This window comes from Lissotriton vulgaris, chromosome 1_1, assembly GCF_964263255.1.
Source record: "Lissotriton vulgaris chromosome 1_1, aLisVul1.2, whole genome shotgun sequence".
NCBI classification, from domain to species: domain Eukaryota; kingdom Metazoa; phylum Chordata; class Amphibia; order Caudata; family Salamandridae; genus Lissotriton; species Lissotriton vulgaris.
In genome coordinates, this window is record NC_141685.1 from 1,408,899,247 (window position 1) to 1,408,918,446 (window position 19,200).

At 41.4% G+C, this 19,200-nt stretch overlaps 1 protein-coding gene across 1 annotated transcript in view; it reads right to left on the bottom strand.

Annotated features, from left to right (window-relative positions):
- Positions 1–19,200, bottom strand: part of COG5 (component of oligomeric golgi complex 5) — a 1,241,975-nt gene that overhangs the window by 979,253 nt on the left and 243,522 nt on the right. The window lies entirely within an intron of this gene.

The following is a 19,200-nucleotide window of genomic DNA, read 5'->3' on the forward strand; positions in this document are numbered from 1 at the left end:
TGGGGAGGGGGCTGAAGCCCTTCAAGCTCAATGGGCGTTGCGCACCTGGTGTGTACAGTGGAAGCAGGTGTGTCTTTTTTCGGGACCAGATGTGTGTGTATTGGCAGCAGGTGTGTGTATTTTGGGAGCAATGGCATGTGTGTACTCTTTGGGAGCAGAGGTATGTGTGTATATTGTGGGAACACGAGTATGTGTGTGTATATTGTGGGAGCACGGGTGTGTGTATATTGTGGAAGCATGGGTGTGTGAATTGTGAGCACAGTGGTGTGTGTTCTGTGGAAGCAGGTGTGTTTGCATGTGCTATTGGAGCAGGTGTGTTTTTTTTTTAACGGGATTAGATGTGTGTGTATCAGGGAAGATGTGTGTATTTTAGTAGCAGATTGTGTACTGAGGGAGAACGTGTATGTTTCTGTGTACTATGGGAGCAGGTTTGTGTGTGTACTGTGGGAGCAAGCAAGCATTTTAGGGGCAGGGGAATGTGTGTGCACTGTGGGAGCAGGTGGGTGTTTGTGTGTGTATTGTGGGAGCAGCTGTATGTGTGTGAGTATGTGAGATCAATCAATCGAACGATCAAGAGATAATTAGATAGACAGGGTAAGTTCTCAAAAAGTTGACGCTGCTTCTTGGTAGAATGCATTCAATTTTCTTTAAACACAGCACAATCGTTCTTTCTATACTGCACATCAGGATTGCTCAATATTGGTCCATGCGAACCAGATCAAGTGATAAAGTTGCATACAAGGAACCTAAATGTAAAGTGGCAATGGCTGGTGCATAGAATAGGACTCGGCACTGGTGGGCTCTACCTTTAGGGGAAAACACCAGAATACTTTTATTTCGCTGCACTGGAATATCAACATGGATTTAGAAAACATCCACACATGACACAGTCTTCTGGTTCAAGCCCTAATTGGAAAATAATAGTGGTGGCCACATTTTTCGCTGTAGACATTGTGTGGAAGCTTTGCAGAATCTAGTTGCAAGCATAGCCAAAGCGGAGCACTTTCCGGAGAAGACTTTAGCCAAAGCAGTGCACTTTCCGGAGAAGACTTTAGCCAAAGCGGCGCACTTTCCGGAGAAGACTTCAGCCAAAGCGGCGCACTTTCCGGAGAAGACTTTAGCCAAAGCGGCGCACTTTCCGGAGAAGACTTTAGCCAAAGCAGCGCACTTTCCGGAGAAGACTTTAGCCAAAGCGGCGCACTTTCCGGAGAAGACTTTAGCCAAAGCGGCGCACTTTCCGGAGAAGACTTTAGCCAAAGCGGCGCACTTTCCGGAGAAGACTTTAGCCAAAGCGGCGCACTTTCCGGAGAAGACTTTAGCCAAAGCGGCGCACTTTCCGGAGAAGACTTCAGCCCTGAATCAGAAAACTCTTTAACTCTGCTTTGGTAGCATTTTTTTATTTATAAATATCATGATGAAAATAAGATAATCCATCCTCAACATTAATACCCCTAGAGAAAGGGAGATGGAGGATATCTTTAACAAACAAGATTACAAATGAATTTTGAGCAGCAACTCCAATGACAATGATTTAAACTCCATGGATGAATGGAACAACATTATGAGAAGTTGACAGCAGTGGAAAACGAATACCTTTACGTTTGTGTTAAATGATAGAGTTCTTATCACGTGTTAATTTGCAATTAATACGACCGATCTTAGTTTAACATTGAATAAACAAGAAATCATTAAATTTCTTACGCACACCACCAGTTTTTTTATAGTGAATATAATCTTGCTGTGTAACTGCTGTCTCCTGAAGGTGCTGACCTGCAGCTCTACATCTGAATATTGAACTAGCGCAATAATTCGCAAATGTGGGAGGCTGTCTTCTATCTGTTTGAAAACAGACGCGCCTTCGAGGCATTTTTTTAATAGGGATATTGATTTAGCAATTGTCGGTTTCAATGCAAATTACTTTTTTAAGCACAAGTACAGGGGGACAGCGCCATTTCCACTGATGCTCAGCTTCCATTGCTTTAATCAGCTTTGGCCTCGATGCCTGATTTCCTTTGCCCTCCAGGTGAACTAATTGCTTTGAGAAACACTTTTGCAACACAAGTCTTTAATTAGCAACAGCTTGTCATTTATTTCACTTTTTTAAATTCATTTTCAGGACCTTATAGTGTCGGCATTATTTCAATCACATCGCAATTTCTTCACACGTTGAAGTTTCAACCCTGGCCCTTCATGTTTTATTAAATAGTTGCTGACAGCTTTACATGGTCATCCTTTTATTTCAATTTTAAGTCATTCAAGAGACTCATTGCCTGTTCGTGCCATAGGTTTTAACACACTAGTAGCAGTCTTGCATCCCTTCATTATTATTTATTAGTAAAAAAAAAAAAAAATGGGTTGCCTTATCCCTTTTATCTTCCTCGCACAGCATCCATGTCATTCATGCGTCAATCTTTTGGAAGTCCTGATGATGACATTCTAATAGTTATTTGAATTGAAACAGATGAGTTTTCAACATTTAGACCAAGAGCAGTTTGTCTGTTATTGCGATTGTCTACCTTCCCTGTATATGCAAACTTTGCACTTTTTTTTACTTATCACTGTGATTACCCTTTGGCTCCGGGCAGTATTATTGGGTATCCCTTATCCTTTATTTTGTATTACTGTTGATGAACAAGGCAAGGGCCTTCAGATGGAGTTTACTAACCCTTATTATGTTTGCTTTTTCTATGTATTACTTAAAATATGGGTAACAGACAAGCTCCTAATTACTCTGAAGAGTATGTTACAAACCAGATAAATGGCCCATAGTTATTTGGACCAACATTAACAAAGAAACATCCCTTACAGTCTGGTTACACTTGGAAAATACTAAAAGATGTAGGTCCGCTCTGTTCTATATGCTCGCACGATGACTGAATATCTCAAGAACTCATATCACCCCTCTAGGTTTACCCGTATATACATTTTTGGTAATATTTGTAAAGGAGAAGAAATGTAGGCATGATGTCAGCCATGTGTCCACCACTTTTTCCAGGCATTGAATTAACCTAGGCATTACACCGCACATCAACATATTTGGAGGAAATAGCTCAGTTCGAAAAAAGAGCCACCCTCTGATATTTTAGCAGATGCTAAGGACTATACTAGCAAAACAAGAATCAAAATCTGAATAGACCTTGATGGACCAAAATATAAAGGTTAAAGTAGAAACGGATATTAAGAATTACAGGAAGAAAAAGATTTATCCCTTTCAATTGGAAGATTTTTAACCCAAGAATGACAAACCAAGCCTCATATTCCAATATATCTCGCAACTGCTTTGGATGCAATAAAGTAGTAGCTTTCTCTGAATTCTTGACTGTCTGCTCAAATTAGTCTTATCCTCAAGAAAGGAACAGCTCAGGCCTTTCTACTACTAAAAAACAGTGAAATCACTCGTTTTTAAAAAAAATAGAGGTAATAATTTGATACGGTAATGGAAAGTCGTCTCCCCTAGGTAAATGGCAGACAACACAAATTCTACCACTGGGATTCACAACCACTAGAACTACTTTAATATCCCTTTCTTTAATCCATCTACCACAATTTTATCTTTAATCTTTTGGTCTTCAACATAACTTTCGCTGCTACATAAAGCCTTATCAGTCAGAAGTTGTGCCCACTAAAATGACTAATTGTTTTTAAGTTACAGACAGAACACCAGCAACTTATTAGAAAATCAGATGGAATGCAACAAGACACAAATGAGTAACAATTACATCAATGTACTAAGATCACCATCCAAATTAAATCCTCCTGATTCAGCATTTCCAGTAGAAGTACTCAAGTGGAAGTACTCAAGTAAGTTAGTTAGTAAGTTAACCCTAAAGAAAGGACATTCATTTGTACCTTGTAACAATACCATTAGCAACGAAGGGAGCCAACCACTGAATGATTACAAAACAACAGATTATGATCGAGTCTGCTGAAAAGGGTGGAGGGACAGTTATCCAACAAACTGTAAAATACAACCAGGAAATGTATTGCCAGTCAACTTTATTTTAAAGAATGGATTTCTTTTCCTTCAGTACATTAAAAACACTGTACCATTAATAGATTCAAACATTGTGCCATCATCCCAAACATGTTGTACAACAGCAATAGTTCTGTATAAATGGGCCAGTGATTACACAACAGTACATTAGGAATTACTGCTCATTTGTTCTTCTCCCCAGAGGTGATCATTATTCCGCATGACTGTTAGTGTAACCCTATCCCTCAGATTCTTGCGTATTGTCTGCAAACACTTTTTCAACCTCACCAAACCTGCCAGATAGTTATCTTAGAACAAAAACCCTCTCCTTATATTAAACCACAGTGTTCCACAATCCACTACTGTTGTCAAAGAACAAGGTGTCATTATACAAAATTAACTTTATTCCTCAATAACAAAACCCCATGAAAACTAGCAACCTACTTGGATCTGCCTGCAGTATGGGGCTAGATTGGAAATGTTTGCCAGGGTGGATTTTGGTTTACTGTCTGGCCCTGGGCACTGGCCTTCTACATGCTGACAACATTTTCTACAAGACTGAGAGATCCTGCAGGCAGTCCAATAGAATCAGTCTATGACTGTCTAGGAACCCATTGGAAAATCCCCTTTAATGAACAATATTACATCAACAGACAGTTATGGGAGACAGTACCCACTTGAATAATATGAATGAAAACCCCTCATTGCCAAAGCTACTGTGATGCTAGTATCTTTAGACATCAAATATTTTTATATCAATATACCCTTGAGTAGTGGTTCTTAACCTGTGGTCCGGGGGCCCCGAGGGATCTGCAAAGCCTACTAAAGGGGTCCGCAACATGAAAGTTTAACGGATTAATAAAGTGTACATAAATAAAGAAGCAAAACAAATCGTAAAATGTGTAAATGTGTAGAGATTTGAAATTGGAGGCTAGAAATTCAGTTAGTACCCTCAGATTTATTAATAGGAGCAGTGCAAATACATCAAACAGAATATAGTATGGACGATGAGTGGCCTCAACTGAATGTAGAAAAGCTCCAACTATCAAAATAAAAATGTTGATTCTTTATTATTTGTTTGCAAATTAAATACAATTTATCATTGTTTGCTGAATGTTTGTTTCTATATCATTGTGTATTGTTTTGTGGTTCAAATAGTTGAAAATGCTTGTGCTGGGGACCCTGGCTTCCACTAATGACTTAGTGGGGGCCTGCATTCCAATATTTATTCAGGGGTGGGGGAGGGGGGTTCCACCAATGATTAACTGGCGGTCCACAGAAGTCAAAAGTTTAAGATGCCTAGGGTGATTCTGGAAACCCAAACATGTCCCGTAGAGGCGCTGACCAATTTTGTGGTATCATTTTTACAAATTGCTTTTAGTATAAATTATTTACTGTTGATGGTAAATACTACTTGCAATCTATAGGTAGTTTATGGGAGCTTGTGTCACTCCGAAGTTTGTGGATTATTGTGAAATAAACATACTCATATCCAACAATATCTTCCACACCCATATCAGTCTATGAAAATGATACAGAGATGATGTCCTGATGATCTCAGTTGGAGACACACATTCTTAACATTTTTTGAAGTGGGTCAATCACACATAGCAGGATCTTTCATTCACTCACAGCAACAGCAGTAGCCGTTTCATTCATTTCCTGAACTTGACTCTCAAACTACGTGATGGTTATTTATGCACATAATTATTAGGAAAACCTACTGACAGAAAACTTACTATGAAATAACAAAACTCAACCAACCTATGGTATTGCGAGATGGCTTTCCATGTGGCCAATTTTACAATGAAGGTAGGTATGAAGTGATTGATCATGAACAAGAAGGATGAAGGCCCAGGTGTAGAAGTCAGAAAAACTTTCCATACTACACGGTAAGAAGTATATGTAGTGCCTTTGTGGCAGCACAAGAAGGTTCTGTCAAGTGCTGATATGAGAATCTGATTTAAAGAAGTGAGGCTAGAATTGACTCAAGTATGGGTGAGGGTTGTTCTATAACATCAACTGCCTTGGAAAGATATATTGACAGTATGAATACTCTTTTTTAAGGTGCATCACCTGACCTGGAAAGTTACATTGATTTGTGTTCATCTAATCATGTGTAATTTGAACATGTATTGAGCAGTGAAGTTCCTAATACAAATGGCTCAGAATCTTGCACCTCACAAATTCATGAATATAACTTTTTTTTTACATGAAGAATAACTAAAGTCAATAATCACCATATTTAACCATTTGCAGAGCACAGGTCTCCAGAGTCATAAGAAATAATACAAATGATACACTACATGTAAAAGTATGCCCTACATTCAAATTGTGAACACTGATCAATTAGCACCTTTGAAATCACTCCTTTAGCACTGCTCTTGTAAAGATATGACACGCACCTTTCAAAACACAATACATATACCTGCAAACACAACGCATTTGTACTTTTTCTAGCATGGTGCTCGGTACTACTTGCTGTTAAGTAAAAGAGGTGCTTGCTATTACCACCTCAATGATACTAATTTAATCAAGCTGAAAATAATGAAAATCTGTACTGGCCACAAAGATTTAAATATGTGACCGTTACGCTGCCTACATATTTCCACAGACGGAATGTAAATCCACTGAGTTATCTTAATGTTGGCTAAGTGTATCAACTGTTAGTAAAGCTGATCCACTAGAGATGTGCATGAAGCAGCAAGTGTTTTATTGTGTATGATCTGCAGGTCAGACGTTTGAATCCTAGAAGATTGCACAGTGGGTTGTTTCAGAGATACAGGTGTAACCTGCAGGTCACAAGTTACAATGCTGATGAGATTGCTCAGTCAGTTATGCACATGATGCAAAGGCCTGCATGGAATGCAGACTTTGCAAATTTGAGACCCTGCAGACCTATCTATAGCTTTCATTCTTCTACGGGTGAAAAAATGAATAGCAATGAGTAGGGAATTAACATGTGTAGCTAAGAAACAATATTAATATAAATGCTTGTGCAACAGCATTATTCAACTAAGCATACAATAAGTTACATATATTGTGCATTCAGCAGACATATTTTTTAATTTTGCTCAGAATTTCAGAGATGTAAAGGATGTCTATGAGGGGATCGCCTCCGCCTCCAGATCACTAGGTGATCACTCTGCAATCATTGCAGGAAATGTAACTACTCAAAATACAACTGACAGAGGGTGTTAAATGAATGTCAGTAGGTGAGAAATTACTGAGAGAGGGCAACTTACAGCACTCAGGGCTTGTTTTTGGTCACTAGCACCTTGATTAACCTACACAAAGCTCTTGTAAGGACATTGCTAGGATTTGGAAACAATACTCAAATAAACTGAATAGTTTGTAGATTTGGCTTAGCTCAAGAAGGACAACTGCACAGTCCTTGACAATGATGTGTTGTTTTACATTACGCAGAGCACAGCCAAATGAAAGGACAGATGACTTTGTGAGGAATTTGTTTACCCTAAGTAAACACAGATACAGACATCATTGCCATCAACCTGGTCTTAAAGATCCCTGTTTAGAAGATTCAACAATTACATTTAATACATTTGAAGTCCTAACAAAAAGTGCACTCAATCTAACTAACATAACATTTTGATTATATAGTAAATACAAGGATTTATTCAAGCTTTTGTGCTAATATTGAACCATATCTTCCTAAATACAAGAAGTTGTGATGCTATTCATGGGTTAAAAAAACAGTTTTATTGCAGTAAATTTGAACAGCTATGGCACATTTGCATTATCCGTCTGCTATCAGCTGGTACTGCTGGCAAACCCCGGAAGGAGCTTTGCATAACAATGCATAGATCCGATAAGTCTGTAAGATTTCTCTGTTATTATGGTGTTTTTATTGGATAATTTGATATGCTCCAATAGTTATGATCAATTTTGTAAGAATAATTTTCCCTTTATTACACAGATGTACGTCTTGGGTTTAGAATCATTTTATACTGATTTAATTTCTTTTCACTTACTATTGTAATGCTTTAGTTTATATGGTTTCAGTACACCAAAAATAAACTAAAGCAGATTTATATTATTGCATAGATATGACCGTTTCATATTAAGCATGCCTCGCTGTTATACATCACACACCCAGCCATTGTGGATTACAAGGTGCAACCTTAAAGGCTACTTAGCTAATGTTAAAAGTAGGTGTTTAAGCATGTTAAAAAGGTTTACTTTGATATGGTCACGGTTGCATTTGAGTCCCTCATTTCTAGTATAAAGCCATGCTGCTGCCTACACGTGACATCTGATTGTTATGCCCCTGGTGGACTTTTTGCACCGTAGCACTTTGGCCTTCATTTAGATATTCAGATTCAGATATTCCAATGAGAATTACACAATTACGATATATTTAATGGAAAGAGCACAAGCACCAAAAGAAGTTTAGTAGCCGCCAAGATTCAAATTTGCCAGTACATCCAGTCAGAGGAAATATACAGCCATTCAAAATATGACATTTCCTGTATTTTACTGGTTAGGCTAAGACTTAAGCTCAGAATAATGGATAAGCCATATTTTCTTCATCATGCCATTCTTCAATGTGGTTCTCATGATCCTAAACTCAGTATAAATTTGCTGTTATGAATTTTTGAATTTGATCTCTCGTATTTTTCACTATGGCATACTTAATTTTTGCATACATCCCTCCATTGCAGAGACAGGATGCGTGGATTATTGAAAACATTCTTCAGGTAATTCACATACATTTAAACACAATGAGCAACAAATTTACAGTCAGTGGTTATTTTGAAAATCTGCCATTGTTTTGGCCCACTTGAAAATACACTTGAATCACTTATTCTATACATAACTTTGGCTGTAGCCTTTTTTAGGTCTTGCTGAGCCAGCACATGCGCTACTCCGAGACATTTAGTATCGGGGTTTTCAAAGTGCTGCCTGGTGGCCTAGCGGTTGCGTTCACGCGAGCATACACACTTGCAGCCACCATCTGCCTCCCTTCCAGCGCGATCGCTTTAACTTTTTCGGGCTCATTAAGCCTTGCGTGCCTCAATGAGCTTTCACTTTCGTGCTTGTATTTTCTTTTTGCACGTGCGCACACAACTTCTTGCTCGCGATAACTTTTTTTTTCTTTTAGAGCGCTTGTTTTTATTTCCTTTTGGCGCGAGTGCGCGCGCGCACACAACTCCCAGTCGCAATCACTTGGTAAACATCAAATCCCAATGTATTCTTTCCATTTGCCTTTAATATCACCCCTTGGACCTTGCTCAGTACCTGCAAAGAACCACCGTCCGTTTTTAGCAATTGTCGTGACCCTCTCCCCTAAATCATTTATCGCAGTACACTACTGACACGTTCTGTAATTCCAATAAATTAAGTGCACTATTTTAAATATCTTGTCCCATCAAATGTTTTAGAGGAGAACACACCCCCAAGTCTTGATAATGTTTTACTTTATATTTTCATGTGTTCGAACTATAAGGTAAGCCTTTCTGCAATGGCGACAGATTGTTTAAGTAAAAGCGCAATGCAAAACGCCATTGCAGATAGGCTTTCTCCTTAATGAAAAAAAACTGCCAGGCCACCGTCTCTACTCCCCTGCAACAGCTGATCTACTGTTTGGGCTAGAATCCTTGTGTACTCCTGATTGCGGACAAGAGCAGCCACAATCAAACTGACACAACTGACTGCCTTGTTCTACTGGTAGTGTCTGCGCGGTGCACTGTACAATGTTTTCGATCTTTAATATGACACTCTTTGCAACTTTGGTGCCTGAACTCAAGTCTGACAGCATTCCACTAGACTTGGTACCTAATGTGAATTGTTCCACCGTTGACACAGATGCATTGGTGCCAGATTGGCTGGTGGGTGTCTGCAGTCTGTACCCGCAAGCCTAGAGCTATTGTGCGAATGGCTAGTGTTGGCATGTTCACTTGCATACAACAGTACAGTGCCCGGGTGGTTGCTGCATGTCTGCACCACGGATATCGATACAGTTAGGCTGTGCCAGGTTCATTGTTAACCACACTGTCTGCAAGCGGCAAGGGTGCAGTACAGCTGTGGCGAGGATGGTGGTGTACTCGTGAGTGCATCTATTGCACTCATTAATTAAGTGCATTTTCTGCAGCTGCCTGTGTAATCAAGCTTTACAAATTGCATTTTACTCCAGGGAGCCGTGCCGCCCTTCTTTTCTCAGCTCCTCGAACCATGCTCCAAGTCAGCGCATACTACTTATGTCCGTCTTTAATTTCAAAGCAATTACTGTGGCATGTTCTGTGCCGTTGTCTGAAAAGTGACACTCTTCCCAAAGCCGATGAAGCTGCAGGCCTGGGTTTCCTGTTATTCGGACACATGTGGCTCCCTTCATGTGGTCGGAAGGAGTGGGAAGGGCTCTTTTTATTGACTTTCCTGCTCGGTTTTGCTTGCTGGCGTCCCGCTGTACAGCTTTAAAATGCCACTCTCCAACAGTAAATGACTGCGTTAAGGACATGCTGTTGTACGTCATGCCCTTTTTCTTAAGCAACAATGCATCTGGTGCTCATGTAAAACGCCCTAACACCTTCGGGTACAATATATAAAACTGCAAAAAAAACATAGGCATAGCCAATAGGTCTCGCCTTTGGTACCTTATAAGTGTTTAGTTATTCAGCACAATATTGTTGGTGCAACAACATCAACAGTTGCTGGACTAAACACTTATAAGGTCCCAAAGGCGAGACCTATTGGCTATGCCAATGCTTGTTCATTTTCTCAATCTCTGGTTATAACAGGCTGTAGGTTCTCCTACTATAAATACTGTCACTGGAGCTAGCAGCCTAAACAAGGCAATCTCTTTTGCTAGTGTGAATTGCCATGACTCTGGTTCTTCCCAATAACTTCAACACAATTCGAAAGATATACACAATTTTCACAAAAATCAGACTTGGTTAGTCAGGCTTCTCCAACAAATAGCTTGTGAGCCACTGGTAGCTCTTCAGTTACCTGTAAGTAGCTCCCCTTACTAATCTTGTTACCTTATTGTCAGGGATGCTGCAGCTATGACTTACGTAGTGCCCATGTAAAGAATTCTAAGTTGACCAATCCTTTTCTAAATGGTTTGTGGCACCCGTGTGCTGAGGTTATCACTGGTGGTAATTCTGCAGAGGGTGGACTTTAATGTAATCTTGTCTGATGTGGTCAATATTACAAAATCAAAAAAATAAGTATAGCTCGGAATGATTTTCACTAAACATAAGTAGTTCTTATTACAAAAAAGGTTGAAGACCCTTGGTTTAGGTTATGGTGTTAAACTTTGGGTTGGTATGATCCAGGGCATGGAAAGCCGCCCTTACAAGCCGGTCTTGCGCTGAATTATTTCATTTGTGTACCGATAAAGTCATGACATATTTGCAGGAATGTAACTCTAGCCTAAAATAAGCACATTTGGGTCTCAGAGCAATCACATCAAGTATGACTAGAAATGTTCACCCAACAGCATGAACAAAAGCCGTGAGCTTGATAAAATAGCTCCTAGGGGAAACCCAAACCGGACTTCAATATCATATTTAACATCGTTATAACAGTGCGGAAAAAAACAAAAACAAATCGTGCAATATACTTAATCTGCCAACAAAAGCCATCCTCAATAAAAGTACAGACAAGTCTACCTGAACAATGTAGAGAATAATCCAACAGGCAATTGTTGACACAATTATTGAACACTCCTCTGATAGTAAAACACTATTACCATATTTGATTTATCCCTTTATATCGGAATGCACACTAAATTAAGTAGTTACTCAAAAAGTACTCCGGCTCTATATGAAATTGCAGCTAATTTACAGACTAATCCCAATTCCTGGCATTCTCTGGAAATGGACCACTGAGCTCAGCTAAAGACAAGTTTCTGTAATTTAGGCCTTTCTTTAAAATGTGTTACATAAGAGTTGCTACTTATTTTTATTTTCAAAGAACAATCCATCTTATTTGATTAGTACTTCCACTATGAACATTTTCAGCAAACAGGGCCCAGTGTTTACTTACATGCTTGTTGTCTCTTCGATCCTGTGAGGGGTTCAGAGCAAGGGTGCTGCATGCCCCTATGCTCTCTCAGCCTTTGTACCCATCTGTCGCTCAACCAGCATATAGCATCCTTCTCCCTCCTTAACTACACCTGCTCCTTTCCTTCTCTTCCCTCACTAACTACACCTGCTCCTTTCCTTCTCTTCCCTCCCCAACTACACCTGCTCCTTTCCTTCTCTTCCCTCCCCAACTACACCTGCTCCTTTCCTTCTCTTCCCTCCCCAACTACACCTGCTCCTTTCCTTCTCTTCCCTCACTAACTACACCTGCTCCTTTCCTTCTCTTCCCTCCCCAACTACACCTGCTCCTTTCCTTCACTTCCCTCCTCAACTACACCTGTTCCTTTCCTTCTCTTCCCTCCCTAACTACACCTGCTCATTTCCTTCTCTTCCCTCCCTAACTACACCTGCTCCTTTCCTGGTCTTCCCTCCCTAACTACATCTGCTCCTTTCCTTCTCTCCCCTCCCTAACTACACCTGCTCCTTTCCTGGTCTTCCCTCCCTAACTACACCTGCTCATTTCCTTCTCTTCCCTCCCTAACTACACCTGCTCCTTTCCTTCTCTTCCCTCCCTAACTACACCTGCTCCTTTCCTTGTCTTCCCTTCCTAACTACACCTGCTCATTTCCTTCTCTTCCCTCCCCAACTACACCTGCTCCTTTTCTTCTCTTCCCTCCCTAACTACACCTGCTCCTTTCCTTCTCTTCCCTCCCCAACTACACCAACTACACCTGCTCCTTTCCTTCTCTTTCCTCCCCAACTACACCTGCTCCTTTCCTTCTCTTCCCTCCCCAACTACACCTGCTCCTTTCCTTCTCTTCCCTCCCCAACTACACCTGTTCCTTTCCTTCTCTTCCCTCCCTAACTACACCTGCTCCTTTCCTTGTCTTCCCTCCCTAACTACACCTGCTCCTTTCCTTCTCTTCCCTCCCTAACTACACCTGCTCCTTTCCTTCTCTTCCATCCCCAACTACACCTGCTCCTTTCCTTCTCTTCCCTCCCCAACTACACCTGCTCCTTTCCTTCTCTTCCCTCCCCAACTACACCTGCTCCTTTCCTTCTCTTCCCTCCCTTACAACACCTGCTCCTTTCCTTGTCTTCCCTCCCTAACTACACCTGCTCATTTCCTTCTCTTCCCTCCCTAACTACACCTGCTCCTTTCCTGGTCTTCCCTCCCTAACTACACCTGCTCCTTTCCTTCTCTTCCCTCCCTAACTACACCTGCTCCTTTCCTTCTCTTCCCTCCCTAACTACACCTGCTCATTTCCTTCTCTTCCCTCCCTAACTACACCTGCTCCTTTCCTTGTCTTCCCTCCCTAACTACACCTGCTCATTTCCTTCTCTTCCCTCCCTAACTACACCTGCTCCTTTCCTGGTCTTCCCTCCCTAACTACATCTGCTCCTTTCCTTCTCTCCCCTCCCTAACTACACCTGCTCCTTTCCTGGTCGTCCCTGCCTAACTACACCTGCTCCTTTCCTTGTCTTCCCTCCCTAACTACACCTGCTCATTTCCTTCTCTTCCCTCCCCAACTACACCTGCTCCTTTCCTTCTCTTCCCTCCCCAACTACACCTGCTCCTTTCCTTCTCTTCCCTCACTAACTACACCTGCTCCTTTCCTTCTCTTCCCTCCCCAACTACACCTGCTCCTTTTCTTCACCTCCCTCCTCAACTACACCTGTTCCTTTCCTTCTCTTCCCTCCCTAACTACACCTGCTCATTTCCTTCTCTTCCCTCCCTAACTACACCTGCTCCTTTCCTGGTCTTCCCTCCCTAACTACATCTGCTCCTTTCCTTCTCTCCCCTCCCTAACTACACCTGCTCCTTTCCTGGTCTTCCCTCCCTAACTACACCTGCTCATTTCCTTCTCTTCCCTCCCTAACTACACCTGCTCCTTTCCTTCTCTTCCCTCCCTAACTACACCTGCTCCTTTCCTTGTCTTCCCTCCCTAACTACACCTGCTCATTTCCTTCTCTTCCCTCCCCAACTACACCTGCTCCTTTCCTTCTCTTCCCTCCCCAACTACACCTGCTCCTTTCCTTCTCTTCCCTCCCCAACTACACCAACTACACCTGCTCCTTTCCTTCTCTTTCCTCCCCAACTACACCTGCTCCTTTCCTTCTCTTCCCTCCCCAACTACACCTGCTCCTTTCCTTCTCTTCCCTCCCCAACTACACCTGTTCCTTTCCTTCTCTTCCCTCCCTAACTACACCTGCTCCTTTCCTTGTCTTCCCTCCCTAACTACACCTGCTCCTTTCCTTCTCTTCCCTCCCTAACTACACCTGCTCCTTTCCTTCTCTTCCATCCCCAACTACACCTGCTCCTTTCCTTCTCTTCCCTCCCCAACTACACCTGTTCCTTTCCTTCTCTTCCCTCCCCAACTACACCTGCTCCTTTCCTTCTCTTCCCTCCCTTACAACACCTGCTCCTTTCCTTGTCTTCCCTCCCTAACTACACCTGCTCATTTCCTTCTCTTCCCTCCCTAACTACACCTGCTCCTTTCCTGGTCTTCCCTCCCTAACTACACCTGCTCCTTTCCTTCTCTTCCCTCCCTAACTACACCTGCTCCTTTCCTTCTCTTCCCTCCCTAACTACACCTGCTCATTTCCTTCTCTTCCCTCCCTAACTACACCTGCTCCTTTCCTTGTCTTCCCTCCCTAACTACACCTGCTCATTTCCTTCTCTTCCCTCCCTAACTACACCTGCTCCTTTCCTGGTCTTCCCTCCCTAACTACATCTGCTCCTTTCCTTCTCTCCCCTCCCTAACTACACCTGCTCCTTTCCTGGTCTTCCCTGCCTAACTAAACCTGCTCCTTTCCTTGTCTTCCCTCCCTAACTACACCTGCTCATTTCCTTCTCTTCCCTCCCTAACTACAGCTGCTCCTTTCCTTCTCTTCCCTCCCCAACTACACCTGCTCCTTTCCTTCTCTTCCCTCCCCAACTACAGCTGCTCCTTTCCTTCTCTTCCCTCCCCAACTACATCTGCTCCTTTCCTTCTCTTCCCTATCTAACTACACCTGCTCCTTTCCTTGTCTTCCCTCCCTAACTACACCTGCTCCTTTCCTTGTCTTCCCTCCCTAACTACACCTGCTCCTTTCCTTCTCTTCCCTCCCTAACTACACCTGCTCCTTTCCTTGTCTTCCCTCCCTAACTACACCTGTTCCTTTCCTTCTCTTCCCCCCAACTACACCTGCTCCTTTCCTTCTCTTCCCTCCCCAACTACACCTGCTCCTTTCCTTGTCTTCCCTCCCTAACTACACCTGCTCCTTTCCTTGTCTCCCCCCCCCAACTACACCTGCTCCTTTCCTTGTCTTCCCTCCCCAACTATACCTGTTCCTTTCCTTCTCTTCCCTCCCCAACTACACCTGTTCCTTTCCTTCTCTTCCCTCCCTAACTACACCTGCTCCTTTCCTTCTCTTCCCTCCCTAACTACACCTGTTCCTTTCCTTCTCCCTCCCCTCCAGGCCACTGCATTGCAGTCAGACGTAGCACAGCTGCAGATCCACTGAGACTGCAAATGAAAAGGGAACATCGCTCCGACTTAGACTGCTCTTCCCACTTAAAACACAAGCAGGTAACTGAAGCCTCACTGCCTTTGACTTGTTTGGACGAGAGGGAAAGCTAGTAGGAAATAGGAAGGTGGTTGGAGGAGGAGTATGCCTGGGGGACAAGAGCTGGTAAGAGACCTTGGCTAACCAATTAAACAAAACAAGAAATTTTACAATTAGCAAAAAATCCATATTGCATTAGTAATTACAAGGCTAGGCTGATTCGTTCTTCTTTGGACCATGTCTCATTTTAAATTTGCATTGGTTAAAATATAACAATATTTCTCGCTCAACAGCTAAATCTATATAATACCTATCAGCCATCAGTAAACTAATTCTGTACCAAACGAAGTGAAGGGAAACCAGGCATGCAGCAGTGAAGGAAGACAGCACTGACAAATTGCTCTCTTAACAAGGAGTTGCTGACCTCAAGGAGTCAGGACGAGAGGCTATTGTAAAAACCAATGCTGAATGTCAGTTTACCGGTACAGAACTTCAACATTTATCTTCACAGGTTGCAGACGTCTACTGGTTCAGTAAAAATACCACACAACACCACAGAAGATATTGAGGACTGGGCAGTTGACATAGTAAGTTTTCAAAGGAGAAGTGATTTAATTGCAGGGAAGAACATCAACCAGCATGGCCAGATTCAGAAGTGTTGTTTCACATCATCACAAGCATCTGAACGTAACATCAATACATGCACCTACTCCTTTGTCTTGGTGCAACTCACCATTAACCTAACTATTCGCTATAACAATGTGTCGAATACGACTGATGTATGATTTTCATATTCCCGTTTTTGCTGTTTATTATTGCCATGGCTACTACCCACAGATGTCTACGATTAAGGACTGCTGATAACATGTATGCGATACCTAAGTAACATCAACACATAAAAACATAAAAGCCATAGACCTGTATACTTTCTGTGATATGAAATGCATGATGTGTACAAGTTTTACTATATCCCGCCGCCGGACCCCAGGGTTGACGGCTAAATGGCTGTGTTATCCCGATACCGTTATACAGACACCATACTCAACGCAGCCGGCCCAAGGAGGTTGTTGGCTATATGCTGTGTCATTTACAAACTGTACAATAAAGGTCTTTAAAAATAAAAAATCACAAGCATCCGAACACTGGATCTAACTCGGAAACACAAACTCTGATTTAAAAATGAACTACTCCCAACAGGCACCAAGAAATTTTGCTTCTTGCTTGAAGAACTGTTATACCTTCCCATTTTTGTTACTCAACCAATGTGAGTCTTTTCGATGTTATGCTTTGTGCGCAATAAATGTGCTTCGACCTAATTACCTATTCGCTGCAATTATATGTTCTTGTTTATTCTGTGACCTGTGTTACCTCTGACATTTCTGTAATCTGTGCTGCTTTTTCGACCATAAAATTCCTTCTTTAGCTTGGACTTTTTCCATTATTACCTAGTTCTTAGGACATCCAGAGTCTTAGTGTACTATAATAAGACTATCTGAAACCTATTCTTTGTACATTACAAATGTGCTTCCCCATGTTACCGGGTTGGATGAAGGCAGCAGAGGAGCATTTTATGATCCGCAGTATTGAATGTGACCAACATATCTAATAGAATCAGAAATCTGAGGGATTGCTGGGCTTTAGTTGTAGAATGCTATTTCATACATGATTAGGGTAGTTTTGGTTACATAACTTGTATGAAATCCTTAATCTAGCAGTGTAGCATTTTAGGGATCCATGAGAGACCAAGTACTTAAGTTAGTCACAACGGTTTGGATCTGCTGTATCTATGGTAATGTGTTGGTACACCAAGGAATATTTTGTAGCCACTGAGATGACTCCTATCTTGAGGGAACATTTTATTAAGGCCATAATATGGTTAGCCAGTGGTTTCTGCAGGTGCAAAGACAGCTGATCATGACCGAACTAGGGCATAACTGGGTCTGCGGCTTATAATAGTAGAAGAATTTCTGTAGGATTGGCTGGGATGAAAAGGAAAGAGATGTGTACTACTGAAGGTGAGCCATGGTGTATAGTCAAGGGTAATGGCAATGCCTGTTTTAATACTTTTTAACTCGGACTGTAAACAAATAGAAAAAGAGTCAAAGGCTGAAACTGCTTTGATTAGGCTGAGAATTAACCTTTGTGCTACCTTTAAGAGGTCACTTAGGCAGTGATTGGTGTCTATTAATTTACTGTAAACTACTACTTGTAGGTTTCACAGATTGCTCTATGGTGAGTGGTATGCTCATGCTTGAAGCGGATTACAGACTTGGTGTCATGAATTCTGTATTAGCTGGTTTACATTTTTTAGCTCTGTTTTTATTCCATCTTGTGTGCTATTCAACCAGGATCTCTTAAGAGGTCTGTATTTTACTTTCTGGAGCGGTTTACATTTATTCACTGTCTATGAGATAAACTTGTAACTGTGAATCTACCAGCTCTTAGACCTATTGAACTGTTTCTTCCCTCCTGTTCAACCAAGTCATTGCCTTCTCTTGCAATATGCACTTAATTTATTTTCCTTTTATCCTGCAATCTACTTTCTCTTTGACCTTCTTCCTCTCTTTTACAAATCTAAAAAAAAATTACCATACTTTTATCTTCATCTTTAATACCAGGTATTTTGCCTTACAAATATATTTAAGTGTTAAATTGGCGCACTAAATCCACGCAATCTGTTTTAATCTAACCCCAAACTGCCACCTCCAGAGTTTGCTTTAGTTTTAAAGTGCACTGACACCTTTCTGGTCAACTGGCATGACAAAAAAATGTATAAAATAAAAATAAGGTAAAAATGTTTTGAATTTTATCTACAACAATGTTCATGTGGCTCTTCGATCGGATTTCTGTCCAGGCCAAACCAAAAAACGCACCTCTTCTAAGTCTCAAATCACTAACACCGAGCCTGGCATGCTCATCTAGCAGCTAACATGTCCTCAATTAATCAATTTATCCTTGGATTTTGACACTGATGATCACTCTACTTGTTCAATTTTGTCTCTTGAGATTTCCGGCACTGTTTTGAGGTGGGGTTGATCATCTTTCCACACACTGCTTTTCTGCATCATGGAAAGTTACTAATTCTGTTCCTATAAGAATGCTCTATGCACTCCCATAAGAGTCCGTTTCTGGCCAGATGTTTTTTTCTACATATACTACCACTCCACTCACTTCAATCATTGCATGATTTGCTTCACTTTAATTTTTATACTGAGAACAGCCAAATCGGTCTTTCATTTGCTTCATTTTCAGATTTCATCCACCAAGATTGATACTCATTTATTACATTTAATTACATAAATCTTTTCTCTTCTACATCACAACCCATGCGTTCTACCTGAACCCAGTCTGCTTTCTGCGGTCTTGGTGGTCTTATCCAACTCCAGTTGGCAATGCTGACATTCTTTATCTCCAGTTTCATTGAATCCACTTGTTTACAATCAAAGAAACTAATCTTTGTTCAATTTCTTTTCCAATAAACCCCCTTAACAGACCCTTTTTCTCTTTTAACCCATCGTGCGTCACAACACTTTACACTTTCTGCTAATATTCTCCATCCTTTTTCAACTATTTTGTACTCCTCTCTTTATAAATTTTGGTCTTTATAATGCGTATCTGACTCCTTATCTGGCT